This window comes from Lolium rigidum, chromosome 1 (genome assembly GCF_022539505.1).
Source record: "Lolium rigidum isolate FL_2022 chromosome 1, APGP_CSIRO_Lrig_0.1, whole genome shotgun sequence".
NCBI classification, from domain to species: domain Eukaryota; kingdom Viridiplantae; phylum Streptophyta; class Magnoliopsida; order Poales; family Poaceae; genus Lolium; species Lolium rigidum.
This window is the reverse complement of record NC_061508.1, coordinates 177,721,468-177,735,171: the sequence shown is the minus strand read 5'-3', so window position 1 is coordinate 177,735,171 and position 13,704 is coordinate 177,721,468. Positions and strand designations below refer to the sequence as shown.

General features: G+C 43.8%; 2 long non-coding RNA genes across 5 annotated transcripts; both read left to right on the top strand.

Annotated features, from left to right (window-relative positions):
* The first annotated feature begins 215 nt into the window (after window positions 1–215).
* Window positions 216–4,625, top strand: LOC124682762. The gene is made up of 4 exons (XR_006996427.1): window positions 216–553; window positions 3,790–3,854; window positions 4,316–4,456; window positions 4,592–4,625. It is a non-coding gene; the product is annotated as an uncharacterized LOC124682762 (long non-coding RNA).
* Window positions 4,626–5,502: 877 nt separating this feature from the next.
* Window positions 5,503–13,216, top strand: LOC124685358. 4 transcript variants are annotated; one of them, XR_006997418.1, is made up of 10 exons: window positions 5,503–6,421; window positions 6,547–6,821; window positions 7,238–7,323; window positions 7,776–7,853; window positions 7,963–8,135; window positions 8,226–8,267; window positions 8,358–8,463; window positions 9,986–12,758; window positions 12,840–12,983; window positions 13,059–13,216. It is a non-coding gene; the product is annotated as an uncharacterized LOC124685358 (long non-coding RNA). The 4 variants fall into 4 exon arrangements; XR_006997416.1 differs by having other exon boundaries at window positions 6,028–6,421; window positions 8,358–11,432; window positions 12,434–12,758; XR_006997415.1 differs by having other exon boundaries at window positions 6,026–6,421; window positions 8,358–12,758; window positions 12,840–12,971.
* Window positions 13,217–13,704: the final 488 nt, after the last annotated feature.

Here is a 13,704-nt window from a genome sequence, read left to right as displayed (position 1 = left end):
ACTTTCTACGTATAAATATGTATGTATTTTAGATATATAGTGCAAACTACGCGTTCATATTTTTTTCGCCAAACTTGGTTTGAAATATCTTAGATATAGGAACATACTCAAACCGATAAAGTATCGTATATACTTCCATATGGTAGTATATTAGACATGGGAGGGGTAGGAAGTATTTATCCTATAACACGGAGCGGATTTTATGAACTTTGCAGCTAGTGATCTATCAGAGATTTATTGTCGTACATACAATATTTTATTGGCAGCGATTGAAATGACCAACTTTGTTCCATATACATGTATTGCTATTTGATGAAAGACCTTGATATTTAATTGTAGTTGCTCCATAGATGGCAGAACTTGCATAATTATTCTATCTAGAATCTGGATGTCATTTATGCCGATATACTGTGTAGATGATATACAATTTAAATGTTACCGCCTATACCTTGGTTCTTTTCACTTTTCCAGGTGTACTATTAACCCAGGAGAAAACGAGGGTTTGGTCAGATATGCTTTGGATACATACAAATTCCTGTCACTAGGATCACAGGTAAATTCATTGATTTGCATATTGTGGTGTCTTTGCGGGGAGTGGATTAATCTATGGGAAGATTCTGTTTATGGCACTACATGTGCACGTAGTTTGCTTTTTTTGAAAATTAGTAAATAAGCAATGTGTGTCTATTTGATTCCGCTTTAAGTGGGATCGTATCTTGTTTTAGACATTCCAAATTTCAACTCCCTTCTATTTTTGCCACTTGCATAGCTCCTTGTAAGCTCAACGACTGTATTTAACTAAATCTGGAACTGGATCAGCTTAGTCCAATGGATATTGGACTGAAATTTGGTGGATCCAATTGGACTAGGCCTCAACTAGGCATGGATATCAGTTGGCATTAGGTCCAACAATATTGAACACACTTTGGACCTAAATATTGGACAGTCCAATATCCAGTGGATTCATGGTCTTTTTTCGGACGAAGGCGGTCCTATTCGCCGCCTAATGTGACCCCTATCTAGGGTGCCGCACGGTGCGTGGGGTGTTCTGGGCTGGCCCATTTACTTCCCGGGATTCCTCGAGTGACATCTTTTTTTCGCTTTACTTATTCTTCTGGTATTCTTGTTTTTCGTCCTTTCTATGTTGGGAAAATCTACATGGAAGCGCCACACTCCTTGTCTACCGGCTGCAATTTGCATGTCTTTTTTCTCTATAGGGAGAGAGTGCATGCATGCATGCAGAATCTGACGGCCTGAACATGACATCATCGCATTAATTGCTAAATTTGTTGATTAAAAATATTTTATCTTCTAGACCTCTAATCCGATTGGTGATCTGTTTTCACCGCCAAGTTCGTCTCGACGAGGGTTGCAAAACTAGATCCCATGTTGTCGTGTTTCGATGAAATTTTTTCCGTCATGTCAGTTGCCAATTAAGTGACCACGACTGCCAGATTAGAGGCAAACAATTAGCATGATAATTGTTTTTATAGTTATAGATAATGTTTAACATACTTTTGAACATCCTAATGATCTAAATTGTTAGATAGCATTCTCTAGAGTGTGTCAAACAACATTCTTTAGAGTGTGTTAAACCACCAGGTGAGGGGTGACTAAGTAGTGCATAATTCAGAAATATGTGTCGACAATATGGAAATACAATTAAACAAGTTATTATTAATCCGGCAACTATGTAGTGTTAACCTGGCAAGTACGTGATAGTAACCTGGAAATTGCTGGCGGAAAAAAGTCGTCAAAACATAGCGACATGATATTTAGTTTCGAAGATCTCGTCGCAAAAAAGCTAAGAGTGAAAACGGATCGTTAATCAGAGTTAACGGTTTGAAAGATAGATCATTTTTAAATTTCGAATTTGAGAGAATCTTTTGGCTCACGTGTATGATTTTGCATGGAAGAGAGGGAGATGGGGGCACGGATTGAAATAAATGCGGCGCCACTAGGTAGTACTCGTCCTTCTATGTTTTTCCCGTCAAGCACTTTTGAACATTTTTAAAACCTAAACATTTTATAAATCTGAACAATTTTTAACTTAAACATTTAAAAGTTTGAACTTTTTAAACTTAAACATTTTTAAAATCTAAACATAACGAAAATGAAAAACTGAACAACACGAATAATACAAAACCGAGAACTGGAATACCGATCGATCGCAGTCGCAAGTGAAAAAGTGAAGTAGGCCAACGACCGTATGGGCCTAGCCCATTTAACCTATTCGGGACGAAATCCTGAAGCGGCCCTGAACAATTTCACCACTTAAAGTGGTGAATAGGAGCTTCCAAGACTGACGAATACCGCGTACACATGTCCCGGTGGAACCATCGTTGTTGCCATCTGTCTACGCAGCTGCTCCACCGAGGACCATTGAGCTCACCGCCGACATCTTGGTCATCGTCGCTCGCCGTAGTTAGTCCCGGCACCGACCTTCGCCACTTCACCAAACTTGTTAGCACGGTCGATCACTCCCTCCGAGGCAATCAGTCGGAGGATACTTCGGTTAAGTGAATCGTAGCCATCTTCCTCACCTCCGGTCATTGTTCGTCTCGGTGACTCGACTCCGACTCCGTCGATTGCATCGTCTCTGTCCCTCCCCATGTCCTTCATGTTCCTATGCCACCCGAGATCTCCTCTCCCCTCCCGCCCCATTCTCCGATCTGGTCTGTAAGGCTGCCGAGGCATCCGTCGCCATTGAAATGGTTGCCGCCGACCACTCCGGTGAACATTAGTCCCCGCGCTACCTCCTACTAGTGCGACACAACCCGGGGCCATGGCTGTCCCTCGTTACGGATTCGTTGACCTGGAATCCGATTCAGGAATGAGGTGTGGTACGGTACGGTTTGATGGCCGAAACTTGTCCCTGGACAGTCGGTACTCGACCCAGGTTCAGCCACCCCCATATGCTAGGTTCTCGTTTCAAAAAGAACAATCTGGCATGGGACGGAAGCTAATTCACGGGAGTGTTGGAGACTTGCCTGGCGACTATTGTGTTCCCGTGGGCCCCTAGGTGTCGACCAAATCACGCGTGGATGTGCCACCGGCCGGATTCGAGAAGTCTATGGAAGAAAACGCGGTTTCCCTCCAATCGTATCCTCCATCTGCCTCGATCCATCGTATCGTACCGGGTTCGTCTTCCCAAAATCATCCGAGTCGCGTATCACCTATAGAATGGTACGTTCCAGTGATGTATACCCTTGCCGTTCCCTATTTTTTGGCAGCCATGATTCTGGTTACTCGTACCCACCATCTCGGAAACTTGGCAACTATGCCTGGGGCACCCTGCGCACTAGCTAGCTGGATTACAACGTTCTTTTTTCACCGCACGAGCTCTGGTGGGCAAGCTGGGCGCGGTCGAGGTCTGGCAGCCGAGCCCCATGATCCGTTTCTTTTCTAAACTCCCCTAGTTGACCTGGCTAGCATGGGAAAACTCCGTGGAGTGGATGAGAGGAGGTTTAAGTATTAAGGTCCATTTGGGCCTTGGATATCCAGTGTTGAAATCGTCCTGGAGTAGATGGATTTGGACGGTGGGCAACTAAGTGTGGACTGGACATGGACGAGAGCGCATTTAGGTGGATATCTGTTGGACTCCTGTGTACTGGATCTGGACACTGATCCAGTTCCTGTTTTAATCTTTGGTTGGCCTCTGCTTTTCTGTTTCAAATAAGCATGCATATAAAAGCTGAGTGCTTGTGTCATGTGTGTAGTTAGAGAGAACTAAACCTATGACTCATGGCTGCATTACCGACACCATATTTATTGTTGATCTTTTTTCAGCACCCAAAAGTTGGAGGACCTGGTATTATTGGCTCGTGTAAGCTGCCCAACAAGGCATATACTGAGTAAGATATGAAGATTCTTGTTATGTCTTTGTTTCAACTTGCTTCTGAACCTGATACCTGGATTATGGTGTGGCACACTATTTGGTGATTGCATGCCAAACTATCAGGGTTTTGTGTGAGGATAATAACATGATGAAGCGTCTCATGTAGCATCAGCAATCTACATTAGTTTCTTAAGCTGTCCTTGTGTATAAGACTATTGGAAAACATAAAGTGGCTGGTGTCCTTTTATAATCCTGGATTTTCTTAAAAGATCTTATGGTCGATAATATCAACAATTTGTTTTATTAGTTGTTATGTTGTCAGGCGTTAAGATTAGTAGTCCGCAGTTGGCTTAATAAGTATATATTTTTTCTTACTATGTGTAATATAGTCATGTAGCTACCTTTTACTCATGGCACTTATATGTCGCAAGTGTGTGTAAAAGTTGCCTGACAACTCTAAAACATATGCCCTTACAGGGAGTGGTTGACGGAGCATGAAGCACAACTTGTCCAGAGGTTTGATCCGTCATCATCGCTGGATACTATGGGTTTCTTCATTGCGAAGTTCAATGTTGGAGAAAAGGAGGACTGAGCAAAAAGTCTTTTTAGCTCTACATTGTATGCTACAATTTTACATTAAAGATCGTTTCCCTCCCAGACATATTCAGTGGTCAACAGCCTCACAGGCAGGTATTGTACCTGCATTTCTGCATCCATAGGTTTGCTGAGGAATTTTGTTATCTGTGGTCGCAGGTTCTAGTGAAATCACTAGACGATTATGGTTTGACCATGTGTAGGTATGATGTGACATGAGAACGTATCCAGTGAAACGCCCCAATTCATGCACCAGCTGAACCCATCTATTATGGATCTTTGGATAGAAAATGAAGGGACATAATCTAGCAAAAGGATAGGATGCTGGCATATTTACAGGATGAACCTCGTAATCGATCGAATTGTCCTAAATGATACCTGCCCGTGTCTCCACACATGCACAAATCCAATCGTCTCTCTACCATAACTACTGTTCTGTTTTTGTACTTCTGCAGCAGATCTGTTGCAGCAGATCTCGGCTTTTCGTGCGCTTTCGCTTCATCCGGAGTCCCAGAGCGCGCCTCGGGGGACGGGGGATGGCGTGGGCTCGCCGGATGAATGAAGACCCAAATCCGAGGAAAACGAGGAATCGGGGGCGCGACTAGGCCGAGCTTCGCCGCGGATGAGAAAACGGCGCTCGGGAGCCTCTTCGGGAGACAAGTGGGGATGCTCTAAAGGTATCAGATCTTACCATAATAAGAACTGTTGGTAGATTTTACAAAGTCAACCTTGTAACGTTATGGAATTACATTAAATGTAATGTTCAATTCCATCATCTCTCCCTTGCCCTCTCGTGTAGCAGCGGCTCCCCACGACAGGATTCATTCATGAGCTATCAGATGCCTAAACAAGAAGAGACGCCTAAACAAGGATCAAACAAGAAAGGTGGAAGGGGAGAATGTTTAGTCAAACAACAATCCTTGTTAGCTCCATATTTTGAAATCATTTACTCGGCTAATCTGACGAGCTCCCATGAGAAATCACCAATACCCCTAGCTAGCTGAGATTCAACGAGATCCAATCCGAATTAACTAAACAAGTTAAAGCCGTTGCATTCCCTGGGCTCTCAGCGATTGGACGGTGCGTGCGTCCCGTGTGGGCCAGCCCCGCGTTTTCTCAGTTCCAGTCCAAACCCGTCTCCTCTCTCTCAGCTAGGATTTATCACAGCTCAAAGAAAAAGCTAGGGTTCGTCACACTACCGTGCGCCGCCGCCATCGACCAAGACAGGTGGAGGTGAGCGGCGCAATGGGGATGCGCGCCTGGCGGCCGTGACCGGAGCCCCAGGAGCAGGCGATGCGCGGCCTGTCCCAGAAGCTGCCCAAAACTACATGGCGCTGATTCCGCCTGCCTCCTCCGGCTGAGAATCTCGGCGTGGTTTTCGCGTTCTGGTTCAAGGACATGAGCCTAATCGGTCAAAAGAACTGGTCGGGCGGTTTCACTCCCTAATCCCCTTGGACCCCGTCCTCAACCCATCTCCTCCCATCTCGATTCAACGCCTCCGTCGCCGTCGCCTTGGCTCATGCCGCCGCCACCCGCAGCCTCTTGCGTCATCCAGCACAGCTGCCACCGGCAACCGTCGCCCGCGGGGCACCCAACGCCGCCGCCACGCGCAGCCGACGCTGATGCCATTGGAGCCAGATTCCCGTCCACCTCCTGCTCCTGCGCACCTAGCACAGAAAATGGGGACTGCTCCGGCGAATCCACCGGCGCGGTGAGGAGCTGGTAGAGAGGGAGATGAGCGGGCGCAGCGCCTCCCACTATGCTGCTGAGCATGGCCTCCACGGCTGCTGCCTTGCGCTCTGCCTGGCAGCCAAGCAGAGCCTCTCCTCCCCCTGGCCGCCTCCTCCCCATAACCGTCCTCTGCCCTCTTCTTTCTTCCTCTGGCCCTGTTATTCCACTGATTAATTTTTTTTTCTCGATCTTCTTTTGTTTACGTCATTGGGGTTTGATTGCTCCAGATGGACCTGATCGCTCCCCTGCGTGACATGGGTAAGTTGCCAGTACCCCTTACTGCATCATTTTTTGGTTTCTTAACTGATTCGGTAGAGTTGGTTACTTTTGATGTGAACATGTGATGGGGAGCGCCCATTTTTTGGTTACCTCTGTTCGTGCAGGAGATCACGTAGTGCACAAAGTAACGGAACTTCTTATTTTCCACATTACTAAATTCGCTCTTTCCATCTGGAAAGTTAGAGCAAATTGAGCTAGAGTTAGCCAAACCCCCGACGGTGGTGGTGTTGAGGAGTGCTATGTGCTGGCAAGTGGATCCGATGGGAGTAAAGGGACAGAGATAATGCAGAGGATATGAGTATGGTCGAGAGGTTTCTTGAAGAGGTGGGATGGAAGAGGGACAGAAAGGGGGGAAATAACAGGGATTATTAGATGACGGGTGAGTTATCTGACTTTGTGCATCTTTAGATGAATTGTTATGTAAACTTGAACAAGAAGCAACTTCGTGTAATTGGTCCCATGTTTGCTTGTTGCTAGACCTCACTTGGAGCACAATCTTTCTTCATATTGAAATTCCCTTTTTACAGTTGTTCAACTACAAGCACAAGCTTCTGCATGTGGCTTATTTCTCATGCAACTTTTTCTTTTTCCATGAGCCCTTATTATATCTTGCGAGTTCAGTCGTCCATTTTTATGCAATAGAAAAGAAAAATCCCCATTGTACCACTTCAAAACTTTTGGGGTTATCTGTTACTTGATCTGAATAACCATTAGTAGTGCTTAGCTTGTCCAGGCATTTTTGAAATATCTTTGCACAAGGTTGTGATAATCTTGCACTTGCAATCTTAACTACAGGATTAAAAAATGAGGCTTCAAAGAAGCTTCAGGCTTAGCCCATTCTTGAGGTTGCAATTGTACAAGAGGCAGATCGTCTGGAGTTTGTAAGCACTCCTGAACTATAGTTTCTGAACCAGATCTGCATGCTAGAGTTTCTTTAATAATTCTTAAGATCTGCTTATACAGTTCATTCTGCAAGTTCAGTCTTGTGTTTTTCTTTATTTCGGTTATGCTGAAAAATATTGTAGGTTTGAGTTTGATCTTTAATGTAGTCGGGATAACGAATATGTCAAGTTTGCCGTCCTGGACCCTCATGTGGCCATGGTTGTTTTGGTTAGCCTGTCCAATGAGTATCTCAGTTTAATTTGATATTAAAAATTATAAATTACTTTTGTGGGCTCCTGACAATGAGCCCTAGACTGTGCCTCTGCAGGTTAATTTGACATTACAAATTACTTGTGTGGTAGAATATGATTCATGTGTTATTTTTGGTATGTACCTTGGGGAATTAGGAGATGAAATTGATCACCGCAGCTGATTACTTGTGAGTTTTTAGGTGGAAGGCCTCACTGGGATGAGAGCTGCTTGCGAACTTACCGCCCATGTACTGAACTTTGCGCGAACATTGGTCAAGGTAAACACTATTCTTTTATAGATTACTAGAATCCTTTTTCTTTTTGTCTATATCAATCATTTTAAGACTTTGCATTCTACAATTCATAATATAGTGTGAATTGTTTCAGTGTTATCTCAGCCATCAGTTACTACGAATGAAATCGACAGTGTGGTGCATCATATGATAGTTGAGGCGGGTGCTTCTGCTTCTCCTCTTGACTATGGTGGATTTCCTAAAAGTATCAGCACATCAGTAAATGAGTGTGTCTGCGACGGGCTACCCGATTCAACACAACTGCAGGTTCTGTTAGAATGAAACTTGCCTCTTCCTATCTTTATTTTGGTCTCATGCTTATTTACTGTTGGTTGAAATATGGTCTTTCTACTGCAGAACGGAGATATCACAAATATTGACGTAAATGTGTTCCTGAATGTAAGTTCTATCTCTTATAATTGTGTGTATACTTAATTGATATATTTAGCACAAATTCGGATTTCGATGACATTTTCCCTTTTGTAATAGGATTCATACCATACTCTATAGAGATACCATGGTTGAGCTCACTTGGTGGAACTTCCACACATCTGTATGTGGAGAAGCGGATGAATCTATCAGACATTTCCTGGAGGTAAGTTGATGCTGATGTGTGATATAATTCATCCAGTATACATAGCTGCTTAGTAATGATTTGTGCTTAATCTCAGTGTTGCAATATTTATGAACGCAATGTTTTCTCTAATCTAGAAATCTCTTAAATTTAAGGAAAAATCTTTTGAAAGGGCTTTTTTCCAAGAAATTTCTAATTTCCTTTTGATACTTTGTCCTGGAACTCTCATAGATTTTACTATGATAAAAATGCTTTTTTCAGAAGATAAAGTGTTGATTTTAAGAAAGGAAATGTGTGAGTGCTATGCTTTGGTAATTAGGCATTATATGACTTGTGATCGTACACACTCTTGATATCTGTATCTTAAGTGGAAACATATGCATTTTAAAATTTCAGACCAAGTTGACATATCTTGATGGAACCTTTGCATAACCTATATATTGGACGAAGAATAGTGTGAGGGGTGAATGAACAAGTGTCAGTCGAATTGAATGTGGTGCCGATACAATCCGTTGCTTTGTGCAGCATTCACTTTTTAGTTTCCTAGGCTCTAACCTGAGATGGAACCCCATGGTGTACAAACCTGTAGAGCTGCAAGCATATCTATCTAAAAATGGAGAACTAGCCAAGAATGACCAAGTGCAGCTCTGTTCAGCTAGAGTTAGCTCGGTTTGTGCATCAAGGGCATATGGTTGGTTAATTTTTTGAACCCTTCTCATGTAGCAGGTAGTGTTAAACACGTTGACTGATCTATTCTGTGTGCGTTCTATTTTGGTCAGATTAATATCTGGCTGAAATAGGAACACTCCATTTACAGAGGTCAAAACATAATAGATAATGTGTTCTCTAGATTGATTATGGTGTTTACCAATCAGGATGTCAAAACTGCACCTTGGGACACGACTAGGCTTTGTCTTAAGAGTGACACCAATATACTCTTGTGTTGTGTGAGGCCTTTTTGGCATCATCGATTAAGAACACGGTATCTTCTACAGATGTCCATCATATATGTTTGTGTGAATAAATACAATATATTTGCATGTTTCTTAGTTCTCAATTAATACCCAAACTATCTCAATACAATGTTCTCTATTAATTCTTATGTTACTACCTTGGCCCTCTTATTACTCTCTTTAGTCACCGATTTACATAAATATTGCGTGCTTCACGAATGGACAAGTGAAAGCTTCACTGGTGTTAGTTTGAGAAGAAACAGCAAACGAGAAGGTTATATTCCCATATTTTCCTGTGACCTTTAATATTTAGGTGCCATGTGTGAGATTTTTAGTGTCTTTGACCTGAGTTTTGAGAATTTACCAGATAGATGTGTGATCTGCTCTAATTAATTGGGAGGTTTTGTTGGTGCAGAAAGCTATGATATGTCTGTTGTTACCCACCCAAGCAGAACTCCATAATTTTGTTTGTACATGTAGTAATTGTATACTTCATAGCTTGAGTCTGTATACATTTCTGTATGCCGTTTTCTCATATTTTGTGTTTTGAGTTCTGTAGCTATTTTCATCCATTCATAATTTGTTTACAGGGAGATGGAATTCATGTTTTTGTACCAGAAGCTCAAGTTAATAAATTTGAGCATGTTTAGTGGACGGTCAGGTGTACTATCTTCAGTATTTTGAAAGTATGTCTGTTAGAGAATAGTTCTGGCCAGCCAGTCATAGGTTTGAGCTGCATTTCGCATCATCCAGCCTATAGATGATAGATACAAGATAAGTTTTGACCAGAAATGCTATGGTACCATACACTTTCCCTTTATACTATTGCAACCTAAGGTCATTCAAAAGCATAATGGTCACCATTATGGATATTATACCACTCTTTTGATTTGTCATGTTAATATATGTGTTAATCTTGCTAATTCAAATATAGTCTTCTCGAAATAGGTGTTTTCTTTTTGTTACAAGATTGGAGTTCATTCTCTGTTCCAATGTTTCTTTGATGCTGATGGAAAAACACTATTTTTGGTAGAATCATCCAAGTGTAGTATACTGTTAAATGGATTGCTGAAAGAGGGCAACGATTTCAGTTTACAAAAAGGGAGCCTGCCACTTTGGCTTATCTGTATAAGTTCATACCGCACAAAGTGGTGTTAATAAGTGGATTGTAGGATGTGTTTTTTGCAGATTGTTATTTAATAACACACTATATATGCGAACAAGATTGTTTGCTCCAAGATTGATGGCGTTCTTTTTCTAGAATAAAGTGGTACAACTTGTATATTTTTTCTTCTTTTGACTAAGAAGAGGTTGGGTAGACAATGATATGGAGTTATGGACCAACATACACATGTTTCTTTTGTATACCTGCTACTTGTTGAGGTGTGGCCATGGAGTAAAAAAAGGTTGGCATTGATTTAGACGGAATTATTCTAAAGATTGTGCAGGTGACGCCCCGCCGAGCGCTGACCTGGTCGCCAAGACTCTCTCCTTCCGCTCCGCCTTCCAGCCCAACTCCCGCCGCCAACGCACTTCCACGACCTCCTCGACGCCCTCGGTCCATAACCGGCAACGCCATCTTTGCGGAGGTGCGAACTTCCTGGACTTCCTCAGGAGTTCAACGCTTGCTCCGCACGCCTGGGCCTTGCTGCCGCCGGCGCAACTTCTCTGCGTGTACGCTGCGGCCGGCGACATGTGGCCTACGTTTCGAGCGCGATGAGGACGGCAGTGACGGGAAGTTTGTGGGCAAGCTCGCGCTGGGGGAGCTCGCCGAGATGCTCTCTATGTGTTGGGCCGACGTGGAGCGGTGTGGGGCCCCGAGGGTTTCGGAAGGGGTGAAGGGTGGGAGGTGGGGCGTGCTGCTCCCGGACGTATCGCAGCTGGTACTATACTGATGCTGTCCCCACTCATGTCTGACGGGACCGCCGTGACGCCGCTGCCGTCTGGGCTGCGAGGTTTCCGGTGCTGCTGGGATGGGGATGGTGCAGTAATCTAATCTTTCTTTGTTCTTCACGAATTAGCGTGCAACGTATCCAGGTGAGATTTGTTGCCGCTGATAATTAATTTTGCATCAGGGAAGCCAACGCTAAGATTCTGGTAGCTAGCAGCTTATATCTTGCATCAGGCTGAACTTTGCATCTCCCGTAAGATGGCCTACCAATAAACTCCTGCTATATTTCCTCTACCATCTAATTAGGCAAAAGTTTCTTTGTTATACATCAGATTACATGACTTATAGATTAGAAATATGATTGACTGACTAGGCGACGTTTAGTATAAATGGAGTCCTGTTATTGTTCTATTATTTATGCACACCTACGTTACATAGATTGCTTGAAGTAATTGTATGGAGTGTGTCCATGTGGTGTTCTTCAAGGACACAATTAGCTAAGCTATTTAGTAAGTTGAGTTGGCATTGTTTCTGTAACTAAGCTGAATTAGCATTGTTTCATGAGGCAATGTGCAGACAATGGAGGTATTAATGAAATTAGTCTGAGTCCAATGGAGGCTTTATCAGTCTCGGCACCATTCAGCCTCCCCTTTGTTTCTAAAGGGAGGCTTCTTAGTGTAATTTTTCTTCCATTGAGATGTTTTTTCCACATCCAAATATTATATATTATATAAAATAATTATAGTATTCTGCGCCTAAATATTTATGGCTAGCAATATATCTCCTGCCTTTCTATTAAAAATATATCCCCGTTAGTCTGATTTCGGAACTGTTTTTCTTTGCACCTGTTCTGAACCCTCTGCATTCTTTTTATACCCATTGACACTTGCTCAAGAATTTTAAAATGTCCATTTCTATTGGCTTGAGAAATTGAGTTTATCGTATCTTCCCGTAGTTTGAGTATAGTTTAAGAATCTCATCATTTGCTGTAGAAGCTATACATCATCATATCGTGGACATATCCTTCTCTGGCGGTCATGCTCTAGATTGGTCTCTGCGGTTTTATGCGTGTTCATGGTATATACTTATATCCACTATTTGGAGATAAGCAATCCAATGGTTTATTGGGTTCGATTACAACAAGCAGGTGGTGAGGTCTAGCAGCCGCAGCACGACGAGGCCAACGACAACATCACCTGGTATTTGTTCCAGCCGGGCCATTCCACTTCTCACGGCAACGGATGCCAGGTCCTTCAATACCCTAGAGACCTGGAGCCACGACCATAAGCCAAGAGCCTTGAGGAGGGACTGATCTAGCTGCTGAAGAGGAGGTGACCCCGCTAGGAGGAGGCGGTGATCAAGGGTGCATGGAGTAGTGCCACCTACTGGCGAGCAATCACCGAGGCCGTGATGACAATGATGTGTCCCATTTGCCACCGCGGCCGTTCCACACCACCGATGTAGCGATTGAGGTCTGTAGATGAACTTGGATTTTCTCCCTATCTTCGATCCAAGAAATGAAACCTGAGTGAACAATCTCCCAAAACCTGCAGTTGAAGCATGAACATGCGGCGAACTTTCTCTATGTCAGATTGTCAGCACGGAGCTAGATCACTCGGTCTCATTTGGTGCCGATCAGCAACGAAGGCCGCGATGAGGACGCGCCGCCATTACCCACCACCGAGGTAGCGTTTGAGGTAACCTCATCTTCCTTATTCCGATCTTCAACCCAATAAACTTGAAACCTAAACAAATATGTCTACTATTTGCAGATAAAGCTGGAGCACGAACAACTGAAGGTCATGCACAACGCTCTCACAAGCTGGTGCTACGTTCCTATTTATCGTTGTTGTCTTCTACATATTGTTGCTATCCACTTTGCAACATTAGGCAACACTTTCTATTAATTACAATGATGGTTCCCCCTTTATTAAGGGCCCGCAAAAACTGTATATTAAGGAAAATTAAAATGTCAGTACCGTAGCTTTCTACTAAAGCAAAAAAAGAGGCATGCACGAACGAGTGGTAGCCGGCGCGGCGAAGCGCGCTACCCATCTAGTACAATACAATCCAGACCTTTTCCATCAGAAATCCTCAAATCTGAGAGGGCAAGCTTGGCTTTCGCTTCGGCTTCGCCCCAGAGATGGACCTGGCCAGTCAGCGGCACACGCATCGTCTTCCTCGCGCAGTAAAGGCTGCTGCCGGTCATCTTGCCGTGGACGCGTAGCATCCATGCGGCATTTAATCGCCGAGTCTAGCCCCGCCTATATAAGTCGCCGCGACGCGTAGCACCGACGAAACCCTAGCCAGAGACGAACCCTATCTGCCACTACTCCCTCGCCGAGATCCATGGCGTTCAACGAGCAGGACGGCGCGGCCAACAACGGCTTCCCCCGCTGGTCGCTCCACGGGTGGGAG